Source organism: Sus scrofa, chromosome 2 (genome assembly GCF_054392235.1).
Source record: "Sus scrofa isolate SSC_HxYL_T2T_F1_AM1 chromosome 2, Sscrofa_HxYL_maternal_Yorkshire_Landrace_v2.0, whole genome shotgun sequence".
In the NCBI taxonomy this organism is placed as follows: domain Eukaryota; kingdom Metazoa; phylum Chordata; class Mammalia; order Artiodactyla; family Suidae; genus Sus; species Sus scrofa.
In genome coordinates this window covers 6070120-6079128 of record NC_139384.1, presented here as the reverse complement: position 1 = coordinate 6079128, position 9009 = coordinate 6070120, and positions in this window count along the sequence as shown.

The window sequence follows — 9009 nt, the reverse complement described above, 5'->3', positions numbered from 1 at the left end:
GCCGGGCCCGGGCCGGCAGCCGCTCTTGACAGGGGGAGGGACTGGGGCCTCTGGCGGGCGGGCCGGGGGCGGGCCCCAGGCCGGGCTCGGGCCATGTAAGGAGTGGGCCGGGGCCGCTGCCAGCTCCCAGCTCCCGCTCCCCCGGGGCCACCGGAGCAGGAAGCAGTCGGGCGGGGGGCAGGGGTGGGGGGTGATGGGTGGGGGCGGGGAGGGGTGGAGGCACGGCTAACGGGCAGGGAGTTGAGGAGAGGAGGCTGGATGACCCTCAGAAAACAGCGCAGGCTGGGGCTCCTGGCGATGGGCTGAGGTCGCTTCCCAGAGACTCACTGAAACCCAAATGGGGACACACTGACCTCGTCACACCCGCGAACGCGTGGGTGTCCTGTCCTGTGTGTGGAAACATGCCCCCTCACATGACTTACGTGTGTATGCGCCTCTCCACACACACACACACGCACACACACACACAGGCACATCCCTGAGGACTCTAGCTACTCTGTCGCTTGGTCCTGGATTTGCACATGCTCTGACACGCTGAACCCTCCAGGTTGCCGTGCAAAGGTGATGTGGCATTCTCCATGTGCTCATGCCAGAGGCCCTCACAGTCACCTGCGGGCCCTGGATGTGGCGACCGCCTCTCTCACACGGGAGCAGGCATCCTCCACCCTCGTTCACAGACAGGGCTTTGCCCCCAAGCTTCCTGGTGGCTCCAGCCTGGACCGGGACGGGGGATGGCGGGGGCGGGGGCGCAGGGGAGAGGAGGAGGGGCAGGGGGCTGCCCTCCCTTCACCTCTGCTCAGCCCGGGGCCCTGGGAACCTGGGCTTAGAGGGGGAGGAGGCGGCCCCCAAACAGGAAATGCTTCTCTGGGCTCCTACGGCAGGAGGCAGGGTGCCGGGGGGGAGGGGGCTGGGCCGGGTGAGCAGGGCTGGCGGGGAGGGGGCTGGTGAGAGGCCATGTATGGGCATGGGGCACACAATGACGCACGCACACGTGTGTGTGACACAGGCATCACATGTGTGGAGCCCTCCCTGCCCCCAGGGCCCCCTGCCTGGGCCTGGCCGGGGTCCCCCTCCCCGCCCCTCCTGGAAGCCTCTGGAGGCACGTGTGCTGAGCCCTGGGTCAGGATGGTCCCTGGGGAGCTGGTTGTCGGATTAACCCGCGTGCACCCATGACACTCTTAGCCGAAGTTTGAGCCGGGGGTTGGGGATGTGGAGGAGAGGTCCTGCCGTTTGGTGTGCTGCCCGGGTCCAGCTCCCCACTCTGCCACACGCAACCTGCTGTGCAACTGCAGGAAGTCACTGACCTTCCCTGGGTCTCCATTTTTCTTACCTACAAAATGGGGCTAATGCGTCAGGGCCTTTCGGCTCAGCAGGGCTGAGTATCACCGCGCTAGATGTGTGCAAATGTGCTTTGTCAGCTGCAAAGCATGAGGCAAATGTTCCTCCGTCTTCTGAGCAAATCTGGGTGGGGAGTGGGACCAGCAGCTTTGCTAACCTTTTTTTTTTTTTTTTTTCCTGCACTCCCACGCCACAGCAGTAATCAGTGACCGCGCTGGATCCTTAACCTGCTGCACCACCAGGGAACTCCTCCAACCTTCTTACAGTGGCAGGGCTGGCCCTGCCGACACAGCCAGTGCCCTTGAGAATCAGGGCTTTGGAAGGGCTTGCCGCATGCCAGGAAGGCTGTTCTGACAGGGTTTACGTCTGTGAAGCACTGAGAATTATCTCCCATCTCATGAGAGCGAAGTCAGTATGGAGCAGTTCATCCTTCCCCTGGCTCAGACTCAAAGCCTTGAGGTCATTCTTGACTCCTCTTTCTCCCACACCCCACTTCCAATCTCATAGCAAATCCTGTTGGCCTCACCTTCAAAATAGATCCAGAATCTAACTGCTTCTCCCCATTCTTCACCACCCATGTCCAGCCCACACCACTCTTCCCGTCCGGTCTCGGCTCTTACGACAGCCTCTCCTTAGGTCCCTCTCTGGCCTTCTCCATCCTGCCAGAGGGATCTTTTGAAAAGCTAAGCCTGATTCAGTCACACCCTTGCTCAGAACCCTCAAGGCCCCCATCTCACCCAGAGGAAAGGCCACAGGCTTTAGACACACGGCCTCCAGGCCAAACTCCCTCTCTCATCCCTCTCCCTTCAACTCACTCCCTCTGCTCCAGCCACTCTGGCCTGTGGATGTTCCTTAAAATCATCAGGCACCTGTCCACCCCAGGGCCTCTGCGTTGGCTGTTCCCTTGTCTAGAACACTCTTCCTGCAAGATGCAAATGCTCTCAGCTGGAGCATCAGAGTCCCAGACTCGCCCCCCCCCCGCCCCCGGTATCTGGATCTTGTTCTCGTTTTGCCTTTGCACTAACCACCATCTGACACGGTACATATTTGGCTGTTGGCCTGAATTCCTCCATAGGACCCCTGGCTCTTTGTTGAGATGCAGGGCTGGGTAATGATATCTTATAGAGACGGTGCTGTGTATCATAAGCTGTTTAGCAACATCCTTGGTTTCTATCTAGATGCCAGTAATATCCCTCCAGTTGAGAAAATCAAAAATGACTCCAGGAGTTCCCTCGTGGCTCAGTAGGTTAAGGATCTGGTGCTGTTACTGCTATGGCTCTGGTTACAGCTATGGCGCAGGTTTGATCCCTGGTCTAGGAATTTCCACCTGCCAGGGCGGGGGCGGGGGCGGGGGTGGGGGGAGGGGCGGCAAATGAGTCCAGACTTTGCCAAATGTCATGTCCCCTGGGGGCAGTGTCGCTCTTAGTGGAGCCCCCTGCGCTGGGAGACTGTGAGCTTCTTTGGGGCAAGGTCATGGTCTTGTTTCCTTTTGTGTCTCCTGAGCCTGGAAAGCTCCTGGCCCACAGATGCTGCTCAGTAGGATTTGCTGAAGGAAAGAGTGAGTGAGTGAATGCAACTCAGCTGAGTGAAGAACCTGGCTCAGGGCAACGCGGAGGGGATGCTGGGATTCCGCCTGGAGCCAGAGCCCACCTGCTCCCCACACTCCCCCAGCCTCTCCCAGAAGTCACACCATCCTAGAACTGGAAGAGTGCTGGAAATCAGCAAGCGTTTTGGTGGCTACATTGAGGCCCAGAGTAAGTCAGCGGCAAGCCTGGGACTAGAACCCAGGCTTCTGGACCCTTCTTCCATTTCTCTTTTTGCTGCAGTGGCTTGAGGACTCATTGGAGCGGTCTGAGAGGTGGGTATGATTTCAAGAAAGGACAGTGGGGAGTTCCTGTTGTGGCGCAGAGGAAATGAATCCGACTAAGAACCATGAGGTTGAGGGTTCGATCTCTGACCTTGCTCAGTGGGTTAAAGATCTGGCATTGCCATGAGCTGTGGTGTAGGTTGCAGATGCGGCTCAGATCCAGCATTGCTGTGGCTGTGGCATGGGCCAGCAGCTGTAGCTCTGATTTGACCCCTAGCCTGGGAACCTCCATGTGACTTGGGTGACAAAACAAAACAAAACAAAAAGAAAGGAGAATGGGAAGAAGGCATGATGGGAAGAAGGCACAGCCTAGTGAAGTTACTGAGGTCAAGGTGCTTTTGGAGAATACTAAGGACTCCCCGGCCCCAGGGTCTAGAGGGAGGGACACCTAGAGGGACAGCGAATAGTGGGGCTGCCCCTGGGAGGCAGTGGAGCTGCCCAGGAGGGCGGGCCTCCATCATGAGGGTCGTGGGGAAGAGCCAGGCTGGAGATCCTTGCGGCTGGTTGCGGTGGGTGGAGGGGGGACTGGAGGCTGGGACCAGTTAGGAGGTTGTTGCAACAGTCTGGGAGAGGGAAGGGAGCTGGCTGGAGAGCTGGGCAGCAGGGCGGGGCAGGCTGGGGGAGGCAGCCTCTGGAGGCTCCTCAGGGGCGGGCCGGAGCCTGGTCCAAGGGTGTGGTGGGCCCAGTCATGATTCGGGCAATGGCCAGTGCTGGGGCGTCTGAGGGGAGGCTGCCGGCCGTCTGGCGAGTGGGTGGGTCAGATCAGAGGTCAGGACTACAGCCTCAGTGGGGGTGAGGCATTGGGGGGCAGGCAAGCCAAGCAGGAGGAGACGGGTCAAAGGCCAAATTCCAGATGGCCTGGCTGGGCAAGTGGAGGGAAACCTAAGCCAGGGGGGGATGGTGATGGGGAGAAGCGGGACACCCCTGAAACCAGCAGACTAAGGGTTTGGTAGGTAGAGAAGGAGACTTGGAGATACACCTGGGTGCAGCGCTCACCTGCCTGCATCCATGCTGAGACAGGTGGAGCGGAGGCTGCCTAAGAGTTTCCTACCTGAGTCTGGACAGGGGATGCAGTGGGCACAGCAGCACGGGTCTGGGGGTGGGAGGATGGAGGGGGGGCTCACTGTGGTCTTCCTGCCAGTTCTGTTCAGCCTGACTCATCTTGATTCCCCCATAGCACAGATAAGATGCTAACTGAGGCAGTCAGTGCTTGCAGGATGGGTGGGTGGGCGGGTGGATGAATGGATGGATGGATGGAAGGTTGGCTTAGGTAGGGGAATGAGTAGATGGATGGAGGGTGAACAGCGGAATGGATGTAGGACTGAGTAAGAAGATAGATGGATAGAAGGCTACGTCACTGGGTGTGTGGATGAGGAGAAGTTCAGATGCCTGGTTGGGTACAGAGATTCAGGCAGAGGTGCTAGTTTAAAATTAGCCACCACCATGGTGGATGGTATGCTCAGAATGTCACTCTAAGGACTTGTAGGGAAGCAGCCCAGGAGGATAGCTTGGGCCACCACCGGCAGGGAGCACATGTGATGCTCCCAGGATACTACAGAGCCTGTGTTCTCTGTTGGGGCCTGAGGCCAAGGTGTCTTCCTGGCTGGGGTGGGGACAGCTGGGGACACCCGTCTTGGCTCACAGTGGGGGGTCAGTTAGCTGGGTTCCCTGTTCTGCCCATGGCCCTTCTGGGCAGATCATACCTCAGGAGGGGCATGAAAACAGAAGCCCACTCCCCCAAAAGGAGCTCGGTCTTCTAGCTTCTGGGACAAGCCCGACGGTGGTTTTGGATACCGTGTGTGGGCCTGTGGGGTGGAGGTGAGGGCCGCTTGCAGAAGAGCTGGCCCGACGAGGGCTCAGTGGAACAGCCAGGATGGGGGGGAGAGTGTGATTGGGGGCGCCCCCTGGGCAGGCGTCCTGGAGAGCCTTGGCACCACCGCCCCGCTGAGCCAGCACATTGCTTTGTGCAGAGATCACCTCTTCCCTCCTTTCTCTTTTGTCCCCATCCCCCCACCTCTCTCCATCTCCAAATTCTTCGCAAACCACCCCAGCCCTCAGGCTTTGGGAGGAAGGGCCAACGGGTGGGCGGGTGGGCGGGAGATGCCTGGTCCTGGGTGGGAGCCGCAGGAGGGGAGGTGGGTGAGGTCCCAGGGCAGGAGTAGGGAGGGAGGGGAATCTGGGAGGGAGGGGGGTGACTTCAGCCCCCTCCCCGGCCCCACGTGCTGGTGCCGCCGCACCCTCATCTTCTGGATGGGAGAGCCCCACCGGAAGTGGGGGGTGTTGCTGGACCAGACTGGGTGGGAGAGAGAGGCTTGGGGAAGGTGGGGCCCAGGAAGAAGGGGTGTTGCCCAGGCTTGGCCCCTGAGGATAAAGGATTCTGATAGCTGGAGGGGGCTGAATGGGGATGGTGGCGTCTTTGCCAAGGAGAGCGACTGAGTGTATCTGTCGATGGACCCCAGTGTCTGGATGTGACTTCGTGCACGTGTTTGTGTGTGTGCGCATGCTCACACAAGCCTGGCATTGCTGTGGTGAGCACAGCTGGCTGCCGTGTGTGTTCCCGAGGGCTCGCACCTGTGCCCACAGCTGTGAGGGGGGAAGCACATGGCTGCTCCCTGGATTGCCCACCCTGGGCCCCGCTGGAGCCCCATCCCCTGGCAGATGCCTGACCTTGAACATCTGGCCGCATCTGCCCATGAGGCCTGGCATCCTGGAGCCCCCACCAGAGCTAGCAGAGCCCAGCCCTTCCCCTTGGTGTTCATATGGCCCAGAGAGGGACAAAGTTTGCCCCAGATCACATAGGTGAAGGCAGAGGGGACTGTCCCCAAGTCTGGGGATCCCAGGTCTGGACAGGTGCTTGCCTGGCCATCGCTCTTCCTGTCCCCTCCCTCCCTCTTTTGGCTACAAGGCCCCCCGGAGAGGCCCTGAGGCTGGCCCCTTCTCAGACCACAGCCTCCTCGGCTGTGCGAGGGGTGCCTGTGGAAGAGGACGCTCTGATCCCTGTGGGGTCTGGCAAAAGCCTGCCACCCAGGGTGACCCGCTCTGCTGGGTGTGCAGAGGACTTGTCTGGTCTCAGCACCTCAATCCTGTGTCCCCAGAGCCCCTGAGCCCTGGGCAAACGAGGATGGCGTGTCACCCTGTCTCCAGGGATGTTTGTCTTTCCCCTGCATCCTCTCCATTGCTACCCTGGTCTCCGAGTCGGCTCCACTCCACCGGCACCTGGAACTTCCCCCTTCTTCCTGCCCCCTCATGGTCCCCAGGGACCTCCGGGTCTCACTGTCCCTCCCTCCGACTGCAGGGTCTCTTCCTCCCATTCCTCTCGCTTTCCTCTCTACCTGCAACTCTAGCTCCCCTGTGTCTCTGGGGTCCCTCTCTCCTGTCCCCGGGATTGTCACCTCGATGGTGTCTAGGGTCTGCCCCTCATTCTCTGCCCTCTTCTGTCTCACCCCCTCTGGCTCCCCATTCCCGCCCCAGGGTCTCTGGCTCCCCACCTTCCCTGGGTGGTCCAGGCCTCCCCCGCTGACCAGCACCCCCAGGGCTGGGGTGGAAGCCAGGTCTGGGGGCTGTGACCGGCCGGCCGGGAAGGGGAACCCAAGCAGACATGATATTTATGTTAGGACTTCAAAGTGGAGCAGAGCCTGAGGCGGGGGTGGACAGGGCTGTCGGGGGTGGTGAGCAAAGGCCAGACCGAGCTCAGCCCAGGCCCCTCCCGGGAGGGCCTCCGTGGTGACACACACCTCCCTCGTGGGACACTGGGACCCAGAGCAGGAACAGAATGGGCTATTTTGGTGCAGAGTTCCAAGAAGGGCGCTTCCTGCACCCCTGCCTCCAGCCCCGTCCTTTCTTCCTGTCACCCTGCGGGAGCAGCTGGGAGCTCGACACATCAGCCCGGCTTGGGAGGCAGAGGCCATCAGGCTGGCCTGGGAGGCAGAGGCCTGGGGCTGGGGGGAGTGGGAGCAGAGGGCTCTTCTCACCAGGAAAACATCACTGGCGGGGACAGGCACGCGGTCTCAGCTCTCTGGCAGAGGCCTTGCCTGGCAGGGCAGTGAGGGTCTGTAACCCTATAGGCCCTGACCGGGCCAGGCTGGCCCAGCCCCTCAAGGCCTCTGGGGGCCACTCAGGCCGCCTGTCTGAGGACCCGAGGGGCCAAGATGGCTGTGAAGGTCACCCCACCCTCGGCCTAACCCCTGCTAAAGACACCCAGCTGCTGGGGCCTGGACGGCATGGGGTCAGGGGCCCAGGGCCCCGGGTGGGGTGGGTGGGAGGGGCCGATTGTCTCATCCCAAGACTCAGTTCTAGGTCCTAAGCCCCTCCCAGGAGCCAGACCCATCAGACACCCCTTCAGGCTGGGCCACCCTCTCAGGAAGCCCCCCTCCCACACCACAGGCGGGCTCTGGACCAGAGACCCTCTGGTCTGAAGCCCACCCAGGCCTCCAAAGCCCTTGCCCCTGGGCCAGGGCCCTGGCCCCCCTTCCCCAGGCTCTTCCCATGAATCACTCGGGCTGGAATCTGATGAGCTCAGGCCTCCCCGCCCAGTGCTGCCGGCCTCTGCCTCCTGCCTGGCCAGTGGGGTCACTGCAGCCACCCCCCCCCACAAGGGTCTTCACAGCAACTCACAGCCCCCACTAGGGTCCACCGTGGGGTGGAGTGACGGAGCGGTGGCAGGTGCAGGCCCGGCTGGAGGTGCGACTAGTCAGCAGAAGGGCTTGGACCTCTTCTGGATGATCAAAGTTACAAAAAAGTATGTGTGGCTTTCATGTCATGTGTGTATCTGTGTGTCTCTGAGCTTGCGTGTGCGTGTCTGCAAGGCCATGCCTGCGCAGGGGGGGGCAGGAGAACGCCTGTCCTCATGGGGGACTTGGGTGTGTCACAGGCAGTCCCACAGGGGCAGAGGTGAAAGTGCGGCAGGTCGCCACATGTCTCTGAGTCAGTCTGTCCCCAGGTATGTGTGCCAGGGAGCCACACTGTGAACCCGAGAGGGCGGGTGTCGAGGGAGCATCTCTAAGCCTGCGGATTTGGGGGTGTCTGTGTCCGGGTGTGGCTTGGGGGAGGGGCCCGTGTGTGTGTCACTCTGTCCCATCCCAAAGGGCCTGAATGGCTAAGGGAGTCAGGGCTGTTCAGGATGCCCAGATGTTACCGTAAGTGACCGTGGCTGGCAGGGTGGCACACAGCCTGTGTGCCAGTGGGCATCAGGGTGTTTCTGTGTGTTGTGCTGTGGACGTGAACCTGGTCCTAGGGCCATGGCAGGGTGTTAAAGGCTTTCTGAAGGTGAGTCAGGCTGTTGTTGTGGGACTCCTCCTCCCACCCCCTCTGGCCACCCCACAGGCCTGGCTCCAGAGAGCCCCGGGGAGAAAAGCTGTCCCTTCTTTATCGCCTTCCAAGCCTCTATTAGCCGGATCCTAGTTCACAGGACAATCCCAGGGCTCCACGCGGGCCTGCTTCTCTCCTGGCACCAGGCCCTGCGCAGGCCCTCCGAGTGCCCTGGGTCCTTGGGTAGCCTCAGGAAAGAAGGGACCCTGGCATGCGACCAGGCATGGGGCACGCTCGCCCCCTGGTGGCAGTGATGGAGGATGTGCGGCCCCGTGTTCCAAGAATTCTGATGACAGTTTAGTCTGAGTCTTCCTGAATCAATGATTCCACATGTAATTACTAAGTGCCAGTTCCGGGCCAGGCATTGTTCTGGGCCCCCAAGATTCAGTGGGGAACCAGGCTGACTTGGCTCTGGCCTTCTCCTGAGGAAGACCGACAATAAACTCACACAGAGAACAACCATGAGGTGGTAAGTGCCACATTTCCTAGTAAAGAGA